The sequence below is a fragment of the Nasonia vitripennis genome, assembly GCF_009193385.2.
Source record: "Nasonia vitripennis strain AsymCx chromosome 3 unlocalized genomic scaffold, Nvit_psr_1.1 chr3_random0007, whole genome shotgun sequence".
Lineage (NCBI taxonomy): Eukaryota > Metazoa > Arthropoda > Insecta > Hymenoptera > Pteromalidae > Nasonia > Nasonia vitripennis.
In genome coordinates, this window is record NW_022279626.1 from 969328 (window position 1) to 982380 (window position 13053).

General features: G+C 32.1%; 1 protein-coding gene and 2 long non-coding RNA genes across 5 annotated transcripts in view; 2 read left to right on the forward strand and 1 right to left on the reverse strand.

The window, feature by feature from the left end:
• The window catches only part of LOC103316526 (epidermal growth factor receptor substrate 15-like 1), a 480491-nt gene that overhangs the window by 174404 nt on the left and 293034 nt on the right, over positions 1–13053 (forward strand). The window lies entirely within an intron of this gene.
• Positions 6411–11104, reverse strand: LOC103316525. Of its 3 annotated transcripts, none has more exons than XR_001729517.2 (8): positions 11090–11104; positions 10557–10662; positions 10262–10420; positions 9966–10170; positions 9698–9886; positions 8114–9621; positions 7907–7992; positions 6411–6541 (listed from the first exon to the last, which is right to left on the reverse strand). It is a non-coding gene; the product is annotated as an uncharacterized LOC103316525 (long non-coding RNA). The 3 variants fall into 3 exon arrangements; XR_001729519.2 differs by lacking the exon at positions 11090–11104 and adding an exon at positions 10930–10944; XR_512440.3 differs by lacking the exon at positions 10262–10420.
• On the forward strand, positions 9615–10377 carry LOC116738659. The gene is made up of 3 exons (XR_004345250.1): positions 9615–9726; positions 9812–10202; positions 10274–10377. It is a non-coding gene; the product is annotated as an uncharacterized LOC116738659 (long non-coding RNA).

A 13053-nucleotide genomic window follows, 5' to 3' on the forward strand; every position in this document is an offset into this window, starting at 1 on the left:
GAGAAGGTCAATTCAAGGTCAAATAACAAAAAATCTGCTAAACAGCTGTTTGTCTGGTTTTATTTTACTGATGTCGAAAGATGACCTCGACAAAAGTTGAAGGGAGCAAAAGGGACCATCTAATGGCACCAACACCTTTGACCTTGAACTCGATTTTCAAGGTCATTTGAAGGTCATTTTTTTTAACGGGAACCCCTATTTTTGACCTCGGAATATGGAGCAGCGGAAAAAATTAATGACATTTCAAGTTTGCCTTAGTGACCTTGAGAAGGTCAATTCCAGCTCTAATAAGAAGTATCAGCCTAAGATTGTTTTCCTTTCAATTTTTTCGTAGAATTATCATTTTGTTATTGTAATAAACATTAAGAGAATAATTGACTTAAAATGTGATTATGCTTTGCTGACTTCAAAGCCATTTTGTAAGGTCAAAAGTGCAAAAATGCAATATCAAATGTTATGTGGAGTCCATATTTATATCCTAACTTTAGTGTTGCCCAGGAACAACGACGTGGACGTAATAGGATTGTGTTCCCTTTGGGGTGCTTGATTAGAGTGAGTCCCCTTGCCTCTCACTTTTCGGGGTGCTTGATTAGAGTGAGTCCCCTTGCCTCTCACTTTTGCTCAAAATTCAACGCAGGTGCTCAAAGACACCACCATTTTGTTGGATACACAATTCAATTCGCTGCTGAAAATGTTCTACTGTTCTGAGTAATACAGCTCTTGGGATGTTTTCACAAGCGGTTTGAATTCTGTGGATCATATCTTCCCTTGTTGTATTAGAAAAATTGTCTATTTCAACAATGAGTCGCGGGAAAATTCAACATGAAAAATCATCTTTACAAAATAAATTATTTATTTCAACAATAAATTCAGGCAAAATTCGATGAGGAAAATTAGTAGCCAATTGTGTCCACGTCGTTCCTGAGTAACGCTAAAGATAGGATAAAAATTCGCTTACGAAAACATCCCAAGAACTGAACAGAATCCAAAAAAATGGTGGCGTCTTTGGGCACCTACAATAAAATCTGTACATAATAAAAGTGAGAGGCAAGGGGACTCACTCTAATCAAGCACCCCAAAGGGAACACAATCCTATTACGTCCACGTCGTTGTTCCTGGGCAACACTAAAGTTAGGATATAAATATGGACTCCACATAACATTTGATATTGCATTTTTGCACTTTTGACCTTACAAAATGGCTTTGAAGTCAGCAAAGCATAATCACATTTTAAGTCAATTATTCTCTTAATGTTTATTACAATAACAAAATGATAATTCTACGAAAAAATTGAAAGGAAAACAATCTTAGGCTGATACTTCTTATTAGAGCTGGAATTGACCTTCTCAAGGTCACTAAGGCAAACTTGAAATGTCATTAATTTTTTCCGCTGCTCCATATTCCGAGGTCAAAAATAGGGGTTCCCGTTAAAAAAAATGACCTTCAAATGACCTTGAAAATCGAGTTCAAGGTTATAGGTGTTTGTGTCATTCGATGGCCCCCTTTACCCCCTTCAACTTTTGTTAAGGTCATTTTTCGTTAAAATTAGTTTTTCCATGGTTTTTTGTCGTGGTCGGATTAAAATGAAACACCCTGTATATCAATCATGAAAACAGAACATTTTCAGTGCGTAGATAATTTAAAATAATAAAGACAATAGATATAATTATATTTAATTATTTCACGTATTAAATCTTGAAGTTGTAACTCTGTATAAATAATTATGCAATAAAATACTCATTAATGCCTATCATTGAAAAAGTAAAACAAATTGTAAGCATATTTATTAAAATTTTTGTAATGACAAAAAAATTTGTCTTAAAGGAAGTTATAGATATAATTCTTTATATACGTAATTTTTTACTTGTACTCCTTGTCTTTGTCTTCCAAGATATATTTTAACAGAATCCCAAGATCTAACTCTGGACATAGCTACATAAAGCTGACCGTGATTAAAAACATTTGCTCGCAGGTCTATAGTAATTTTATGAAATGTTTGACCTCGTGATTTATTGATGGTCATTGCAAAAGCTATTTTTATAGGAAATTGTTTTCTTTTAAATGTAAAAGGATAGTCATTTTCACAGTACAATGTAATTCGGTTTATGAAAACGATACGTCCAGCTTTGTCGCCAGTTAAAATTATACATTTCAATAAATGATTAGAAAAATCTATTATTCTTAATCGTGTACCGTTACATAGACCTTCATTAATACTTATATTTCTAATAAGCATTACAATACAATGTTTTCTTAAGCGCAACTCATAAGGAGGTAGACTTGTTGGATTTAGGGAATTCAAGTATTCTGGCAAAAGCACTTCATCTAATTCACCGTTATTACAATTTTCTGTACTGTCGATAGCCGTATATACATGTTCACTCGTTACATCCAATAGATTAGTGACTTGTTTGTTAATTTCATCAACATCAATATTTCGGGCTGATAATATAGCACATTGACTCATATCTTCATATAGTTTTTCCTCGATCAATTGACCGAATGAATAGTATGCAATGTCAGTATCGCCATCAAGAATGCAATGTTCAGGCAGATCAATGTTGTCATTTAAATCATTTATTGTTCCATTACCAACTTCTAATAAATATTTAGCGAAATTAATTTCATTTGACCTTACTCTCATATTTGTGGTAAGAGTAAACTTTTTAAAATACTTCCACAATTCGCTGTATTTGATGGAAAGATTCAGTGTTTCACATCTAGTTCCTCTAATTTTAATTGGAAGAAGTTGTCGAAAATCTCCTCCTAGTATAAAAATTTTTCCTCCGAATGGCAAATTATTGTTTATAATATGTTGCAAAGTTCGATTTGCAATTTCTAAAGCATATCTTGGAGCCATTGGAGCTTCGTCCCAGATAAACACATCGGAATTTTTTAAAAAGAGCCCTTCTTTTGATTGTGCTTTAATATTTGATGATGAATCGTGATACATAGGAACTGGTAAGCCAAACGTTTTGTGTACTGTCTTTCCATGAGGAAGTAATGTGGCAGCAATACCAGTAAATGCCATTGTACATACTTTAATATTTTTTGATGATAATAAATTGTACAGAGTAGTGTAAATATATGTTTTTCCAGATCCACCTGGACCATCAATATATATGCAATTATTTCTATCATGATCATTAAGATTAACTGCACGAAGAACTGTATCTACGATTTCCTTTTGACCATTATTTAAGTTCTCATACTGCTGTTGGCCAAGTTCTGCCATTTGTGGCAAATTTGCTTCTTCAATTTCATCACATGCTATATTGAGTTCGACTGTTTGCTCCATCGTAGGAAAATCACTTAAAGTTCTACCTTCCATATTTAATAAATTATTAATATGTGCATAAGCTTTTTGGTGACTTATAGTTAATTCATTTGTTCGTGAAAAATCTTCAGACATTGACTCTTTGAATTTATTCCATAATTCTTCAGGGTGAATAGGTTGGCAATGGATCAAAATACGAACAAACAATTGGCGAAGTTGCACAGGCATCATCCACACGATTGCTTCCTCCATGGCTTTAATCCATTCTTCATCATCTTCTATAAGACCCAAAGCTAAACATGCCGCTGTAAATGTAGGGTACAGGATACCATCAACAGTTTTCAAGTAATCAAAACTTGTAGCACCTTTAACATGCAGTAACAATAGTCGCAAATGAAATAGTTCTATTTGAGTTGGACTAATTGAATACATACGTCCAATGCAATTAAAACTTTGTTTACGGACTTGCCAACTTGAAACCAATAAACCATCAATTTTAGATTTTTTTATAAACAAATTTGCTTGGAATATCTGCATAATAATACTGTCTTGCTTCTGGATTTTCTAAATTTAATTTAAAATAATCTAGTAACATGCTACTTATAGAACTTAAAGTTTCTTGTGTAATATTTCCGACATTTATCGTAACAGTATGTTATGTTGATACGTTAAATGTAATGGCAATCTTATTATAGCATGACTTTTATCTTGTAATATTTTACTTAATATTCGGTAACATGCTTCAACAGGTCCAACGTACCTAGCATCGAGAAAATCTCTGATTTCATCGTGGTTAATTGAGGTACCTTCATTAGATTCACCAATTGTTACAGTGGCAGCGTCATGACCTTTATAAATATATTTATATAAATATTTAACGGATTTAATACTCGTAACTACTTCGACATTAATATGGCAGTTAAATTTTTCTAATAAAATAGGACAATATGGTACGACCCATCTATTATCGACTTCATTACCATTAGCCTGCTTATGTAAAATCCCAGTATTTCTCCTGCGATAATTAGGATAACCATTTTCATCCATATTTGTTTCGTTTACAAAATGTTTAGGAAATTTTTTGGAACACTTTCCATCTACTTGACACCAACTACCGCATGGACCATGTATCATATTTTTCAAAACAATATCTTGTAATGTTGGATTTTGTGCATCAGGAATTTCAGCTGAAATATATTTATCAACAATCTCTGAAGTGGTTATCTTAGAACCATAAGCTAAAGTTATCAATAAGTGCATATGGGGTAGACCTCGCTTTTGAAATTCAATTACATATACATATGCTGCGGCTTCGCCGAAAAAATTCTTTTTGATAACAAAATCTAATAAGCGTTCTTTCTTTAAATGAAATACCCGAGCTACAATATCTGGTCTATCAGAAGCCTGTTGATGAGGTAAAAGATTTTCTACTATCTCTGGCCATTTGGGATTACATGTCATTGTAAGGAAGATATCAGGTTTACCTTTCCGATTAATTAAGGCCATTGCATCTTGATAACATTGTTGCATGTGGCGAGGTGAACCAATGAATGTTGATGGAAGAATTATTGTTTTACCAACTTGTCCACCAATCATTATCCGAATCATTATCATTAGCCGAATTTTGCAAGTAATCGTGTAATCCTTGATATGTATCTGCCTTAATTTCTTTTTGATGGTTTTTGACATATGTAATTCTATCTTTTTCAATTTTGACATAAGCATCTACAACATACTGTTGAAATAATCGGCGTCCCAAAAGAAAAGGATTAAATTCATCTGGTCTAATAGCTAATTTATATCTTGTGTAAGCTAAACGGGTCACACGTCGATTATTACCACCAGCGTTATTTCTATTTATACACTGTAAATTTTGATGCCATCCTTGATTGCCGTAATGATAAAATAATGGATAAATCCATGGTTCTACATTTGGGTCCATTGTACTTACATATTGTAAAGTTTTTCTGTTTTTGTTTCGAATAGTTACGTAAGATTCTGGAATGTCGCCATCAGCTGTTGTAGAAAAAACAGCAGCTACTTCATTGGTTCGCTGAAAATTGTATCTTCGTGCATCAGTTCCTGGTTTTAATGCAAATAATAATTGTAATTCTGGTACTGGTTCATCAGAGTTTATTAAGGTTTGTTGATTACTTATTTCTTGTTTCATCATTTCGTATGATTTAGCAAAGATATTATTTTCTCTTATTACCTTATCTAAAATTTCTAATGTTTCATACTGAAGATCAGAATTTTGTTCCATTCTTAAATATGTAGCTTCTAGTGGATCAACAATGAAAAGTTGGCCGTAAGCTGGACTATCATTTTCTTCTGGATATAAGGCAGTGTTAATCTGATAATATACTTGTCCTTGAATTTTAAAACAATATGGTCCTGAACGTCTTGAAGCAAAATTAACTAAGTTAGCATTAAAAGAAGCAAAGGACAATGAATTATTGTAGACACGTATATGTTGAAAAAAGTCATTCGATTTAGCATGAGATCCATTAAACAAATCATTGAGAACTGTAGGAAATACAGGTGTAGGTTCTAAATGAACTGCCCCATGACTACAGCAATTATTAAAAGAAAATCCTTTATTTGATACTTTTTCTCCAATAAAATGCTGTGCTCTACAATGTGTGCATGAAATATACATTGGTCCTAAATGATCCCGGAGTACAGGTTCATTTCTGGATTCATCAATAATAGCATTACGTTCAGCCTGTCGTCTACGTCTTTGGGATTCAGCTCTTCTTTCTCGTCTATTTTCTTGAAATATTTCTTCTTCTTCTTGTGTACGAACTACTCTTCGGCGAGGCATTGTTGTAAATTAATTATTAATATTTGATAGAATTTAGTTAAATTAATACAAAGTTGCTACAATAAGAAATACAAAATAAGTATAAAGGTAATATAATTTGAAAAATAAGATTCTATTTATAAATTTTATTAATAATTTTAGTTCGTAAGTAATATTTGCAGTTGAAAGTTATTTGCAATTTGAAGATTAGTTTTTGATCAAAGTTTTCAAATTAAATTTTTTTAAGTTCAAGTGTTGAAGATGTGAAGGTGTAATAGGAGGTCTTAAGTTATTGTAATAGGTTAGACGTAAATAAATTTTGACACAATATTATTATAAATGATTTGTCTTTATCTTTAATAAAAAATTAATGATACAAAAAATGTTTACATTTTTTTTAATTAAATAATAGTAAACAAAGAAGTAAGTGTTGTAACAGCTTCAAATGTATCCTAGAAAACCTGAAACAAACAAAAATTAAAAATAGTTATAATTGTCAATGTTCAATAAAAAATATAAATACCGAGGTTACATAATTGTGAATCGCATACATTATTAATTTTTCTGTTATACTTTAATATTTTCAAATCTTGAAACAAAATATATGTATTCTTAGCTTTAAATTAATCTAATAAAAATTAGAATTAGTTAGATTCTACATAAAGTCACACGTTTTGTTGTATTTTAAAGAAGTATGTGTTAAAATTGGCAACCTGATCCTACATGTATGTAAATTAATAGCCGCACACTCAGGGCTCTGTGAAGTTTACTATTCTGATGTATCTTTTCTGATTTCTGATGTGATTTTTCTTTTGCGAAACATTATATAATGCAGATGATAATATTTGTGTGTCCAAGATAGCCAGAGAATCTCTGAAAGTGTGAATATTGACTATTAAGAGTGAATAGATCCAGTCATAGTCAATATTCGAGCTTGAATGGTATTACATCAGCTCTATTAAAGTTAAACATCTGTGTCTTTGCTCAAAAACTTGCAAAATTGTGTAGAATTAGGCTACGACGGCAGTTTCTATTTAATTGTCTTGGTTCATACTGACACATTGAACTCAATGGCTTTAACGTCAAAATTGTCATACGGGTACTGATAAACTAATCAAAATTATATCACTTACAATAATGATAACTTGATTTATTGATGTAGTAAGTGAAAACAAATTACTATGCAAAATTCTAACCCTCTAGCATTGATATTTTTTAAATGAGTCAAAACAATATTTTGGATATAATATGATTACTTGTTTTACAATATTTGTGTGTTTTGGCCTTCATTTAAAAACAATCATAGCTACAGGGCTGAAAATTTGCATGAAAATTTGTTTTCACTTGTTAAAACAATAAATTAAATTGTTATTGTTGTATAACTGATATAATTTATATTTTGATATTAACATCTGTATGAAAATTTTGACGCTTTAGCCTCAAAGTTCAGTCTATTAGTACGAACAAAGACACTTAAATGAAAACTGCTATCATAGCATAATTCTACATAATTTTATAAATTTCTAAGTAAAAAAAACAGATTTCTAATTTTGATATAGCCTATGTAACACTGTAATGTCAAATATCTCTGAAGGACACTTCCAGATCTCATCTCTGATTATCTTGGACATACAAACATGATCACTGAGTCTGTACGTGATTAATTTATACACTTGTAGGGAGAGATTGCCACTTTAAACACACTTTTCATAACTGTACTGTAATTAGTATTTAATCTTGTAACTGGCCTCTAAAGAGGCATAGCGGTTAGAATTAACTAAGCAGAGTAACAATGTAACAACACAACATTAAATTTATATACTAACCAAACTTTTCTTATTTTGTCTGAAATGGCAATTGTAGATACTGGTTGCAGTAGTAAACGCCAAACACTGCCTTGATTGTTCTATTGCTAAATATAAAAAAACAATAAATGAAATGTCGCCAATGAAAGAAGCATAAGAATTTACATAATTTAGGTTAGATTTGACCATGATAAGGTCAATGAAAACTGTAAATTGAAAAATACTCACATAATCAATTTTTGCAAATAATATCAATACCGGAATATCATTGGTGGATAAATAATAGAATCCGGTTTCTTTTTCCCCTTAATTTATGTAAAAACAATTCAGAAAAGGGCCTGCACCTGCCTTCTTTTGACGGTATACATGCGGCTACGCAACGCCGTTTGCGTCTGGCCACCATAAGTGGTTTTATTGATTTTCTTTTCTCACGCATGCGCATAGCTTCTTCGCAGTGGCAGTGAATATTGTGTTCACGCACCCACGGAAAAACTTTTAAACTGAATTGAATCATTGAATTATAAAAATTTACTTAAAAAATAAATAAATAAAACTGAAAAATTTGTGAACACACTTTATTTTAACATTCTTGTTCTTGTTACAAAATTAGGGTTTAAAACTTTATTATTATATTTTATGTAACAATTGTACATATGATTATGTTTAGTCTAAATTACCCTTTTAAATTATACATTAGAATGCAACAATATATAGAGTTTTGACTTTGATCAACTCTATTATTTATATTAAATATTAATATTATAACAGTTTTTTTCCATTGTTGCTTCAACTATATTACGTGCTCTAGTTATTGTTGTACACAAATTTAATACTGACTGTAGTCGCATGCTTTTACACAATTTTTCTCTTAGTCTAGTCATTCGCTTATACAATATATTTTATAGTCATGCTTTTGCACAATATTTAAGTTAATGTAGTTATTTTGTTTTAAACAAAAATATATTTTAGTTAGTCTAGTCACAGTATTTTACGCAGTCTAGTCATTATTTTCCACAATGTGGTACCGACTATAATCTTTCTTATCGCAATATTTTACTTAATCTAGTCATTCTTTTCCACAATGTGGTACTGACTATAATGACACTTTTCACAATATTTTACTTATTCTAGTCATTCTTTTTCACAATATTTTACTTATTCTAGTCATTCTTTTCCACAATGTGGCACTGACTATAATTGTACTTATTGCAATATTTGACTTATCTAGTCACTCTTTTACGCAATACTGTAATCATTCTTTTACATAATAAATATATTTTAAGCAGTCTAGTCATTCTTTTAAAAAACAAATGTTTAGTCACTCTAGTCGTGCTTTTGCACACTTTTTTACTTACTCTAGTCATTTTTTTACACCACAATAAATACTCTAGTCCTTCTTCTACTGACTCTAGTCATGTTTTTGCATTATTTTGCAAAACTTAAAATGGTTTGAAAACCATGTTTTTAAAAGTTAGAAAAAAACTAAGATATATAAAAACGAACTGTAAGAAACGAACTGTAAAAAACGAACTGTAAAAAAGGAACAGTAAAAAACGAACAAACTTTTATAAAGGCAGAAACCAAAGTATTAAGATATTAATCTTCTTAGTTTTACTCCGGAGGAGTTCTTCTTTTCAATGTTCTGTTCGCTCGTAATAAATCTAGTTCTGGCAGTGGTTCCTCCTCACGTAGTGTTAGCAAAGTAGAGTCTGCGCAAGAAATAGTTAAAGGTATACCTAAAAATATAAAATTATTAATTTAATTGAACAGTATTAAAATCAAATCAACGAAAAATAAAAAATAAAATGTTACTTGGGTCATTGACAATATTTCCGATGACGGTAACTGCCATTCCTCTGGTCGCTTCTACAGGCACGGTATAATTTGAGATATTGACAATAATTTTATGCACGCCATCTGTTATAGAACCACAAGCGTACATAGCATTTTGATAGCGACTGGCAGTAGGTGAAAATTCTGCTTTTATGTGTCCATCGATGGCTGTAAAAATTTTTATCATAAATAAATAAATCTTATTACCTACTTATATTAATAAAAGTTATTATAATTGAACACTTACATATATTTCCCTCAACATCCCTGATGGTATCAAAGTTGACTTGCCTTGGCGGTACAACCGGTGGTCCAGCCAACATGGTATGAACTCCCAAGAAATTAAAAGTTGTGTTGGGTTGTATGATTATTTCATACGGCAAGAATCCTTGAGACTCGAGCAGCTTTGGAAATTTCGATGACTTGCATAAGCCTTTATTCACATGAAGTCTCTGCAAAGCGAATAAAATATAATTTGATAAATGTAATATAATTATAATAATTAAGACCATAATTTTGATTATAAAAGTTTTAATACGATACCCTGTTAAGCAGAACTTGTGGTTGGTGTCTGTCGATCAACTCCTTACCCTATATCAGACACATTACTTTCTTTGTTCCGTTACTCAATCCAAATTTGAATAAATCAAATGATTCTGCTGAACCGGAGCCTCAACGGAACAAACATATCCAACCAATTCCCTTAAAGAATCATGTAAAAATGAATATATGTACAAAAATAAAATTAAAATTTAGGTTAAATTAAAAATTCGCATTTAAAAATCAAATATATGTTCAAAAAAAAATTCAAATTTAAAAGAAAATACATTAAACTTACACAGTCCTATCTTTATCCTGCAAGTCTTCAAAGTCAGCATCATCCGAATAGGGTATGTCCACTTGTCCCACTGCTCCCATTTTGAGGTTAGGTCGTCACGAGGTCTCTGCAAAAATCGCACGAAATTGTCTAAATCAATAATCAACTTTATGTACCTAGCGACGGGTTAACTTCGCGTCACGGTAGCCACAAACATTTATATAATTAATTATATAAAAATAATGAAAAGCACGTACAAGTCAGCAAGTGCGTAGGTATCTCGAGCGAGAGTTTAACGTCACGTCCCGAAAAACGAAGCACGTGCATTTATCGAAAAACCATTCGAAGCAATTCGTCGACAATAAAAACAGAATATAATAATTAAGACGTGTACGTTGTATTTTCCGTCCCGTAAGTATCCCATAAGTGCGTTTTATGAGTATGTCGAGTGCACGTGGCGAGAAAGGTTAGATTCGCGTTCGATCGCGAAAATATGTATATGCATGACTACATTACATATTATTATTGTAGTATATACAAATTACATTACTTACCTTGTTCAGATTGAAGTGATTTGTGTGGATTCTCCCAAGCACACGAAAGGATGGACTTCAGCAGCTCTCCAGTAGTTGCGGATGCCGGACGCACACGCTCCGTCTCAACACGGAAATGCTCTCGATAGAGCGCGCCACACTATGTATAGTGGACTATACGGAATACGGAACTAACGGTCCGCGGAACACAATTATTGATTATTTTTTATTAAAAAACAAAGAATTCAAAGTAGCTGAAATTAAAAACTAAAAAATTACATTATAAATTTAATAACTATATAAATTCAATAACTAATAGCCTAATTCTTAACAGAGATTTAAATTATAAATCAATTCTTAACAGAGATTTAAATTATAAATCAAAATCCATGTTCCTCAAACAACGACCAATCAGATTTGCTTAGCAACTAATCAGAATCACGTAATAAAGGCTTCACAACCAAGTCCATCATTTTTTTAAGAGAGGATAAATAATATAAATAATTCAACAATGGAAACCTTAACTTGCCATGCCCGATTCTTTTTGATTGGTGAACAACTAAAATTTCCTTTAATATGTTAGAATGTTATATCTAATTTATCAATAGTTAAAATTTGTACATACATTATATTGGTATGTAACACCCCGTACAAGCTCCGCAAAAAAAAATTATAAATATTAAATACTAAATTATATGAAACAACATTTTAGATTGTACAAGAGAATCTTATGCTTCCCTACTCCCAATACGAAGCTACGCGCCACAGCTGACAGCTGAGCTCAAAGCAGCAGTACAACAACAGCGCCACGAGCTAGCCAGCGGCAACAGCGGCAAGCAGCAAGAAAGCGGGGAGAGCGCGCAACACGCGCCTATATCTATATAGACCGAGCGGCGAGCACAGTGGCGCAATTATAATGAGAGTAGAAGTAGAGAGCGAGCGGCGGCGCGGCGTGCGCATTATATTATAAGTGTGTAAATGATTTTTGTATATAGGTGTGAATGAGTATGGGCAAGTATGAATGTGAGAGTTTTTCTGGCGGCTCGAACTCCGCTCTCTCCGTGGCCTATAAAAGGATCCGCACAACCCGTATTATCTCACTAGCTCCAGCGCAACTTAAGCGCCTAATCTCTTCTCAAGAGCAGCTCACGCCTTGAGAAGATAAACGACTTCGAATTATTTCGAATCGTTTCTATACTTATAAAATTTCGAGTCAGGTACGATATCGTATCTTAAAGCGTATCAGTCCTACACTTGTCATAAATTCAAAGACTTGTCAAATACTTATAAAAATTTTGAACTAAAACAGATAACGCAAATTGAAGCGTATCTACTTAAAATCTTATTTGTAAAAATCAAAGCGGATTTATTCATTCATTTTGTGACACAGAATATATGTAACAATTAATGCAATATTCTTACTTCTATTCTTAACTCCGAAAAATAAAAGAGTTGTAATAAATATATGTATGAAATACTACGTGATTGTCATCCATAATAATTTTGCAGAATACATGAAACTGGCCTAACCTCTTACTTTATAAAAAGTTAATTTTTTTAGATACTGTTTTGCGCTTTCTGTCAATTCTTAAATAACAATTATACGTCCACAGCATCAAAAAATAATGTTTGTATCTCCAGCGAAAAACTTTACAAACTTATGTGATCGCAGATTCCTTGCCTCTACTAAAAATACTCACTTGAAAATCACTTGAGAATTCGGCATTATACTCAAGTGATTCTTACGTGACTCTTCAGTGACACTAAAGTCATTATCATACATGACTATTAAGTGAAATCGCAATGACCCTGGTGGAAATAATAGGGCGTGCCAAAGTTTGCCAAGGTGTGCCTAAGTGTGCGATACTCTGCCATACTGTGCCGTACTGTGCCAAATAGATCAAATTCGGAAATTTGCTAAATTTTGGCGTACCTTGGCACACTTTGGCACACTTTAACACATGGGTTTTTCGCAAACAAACATT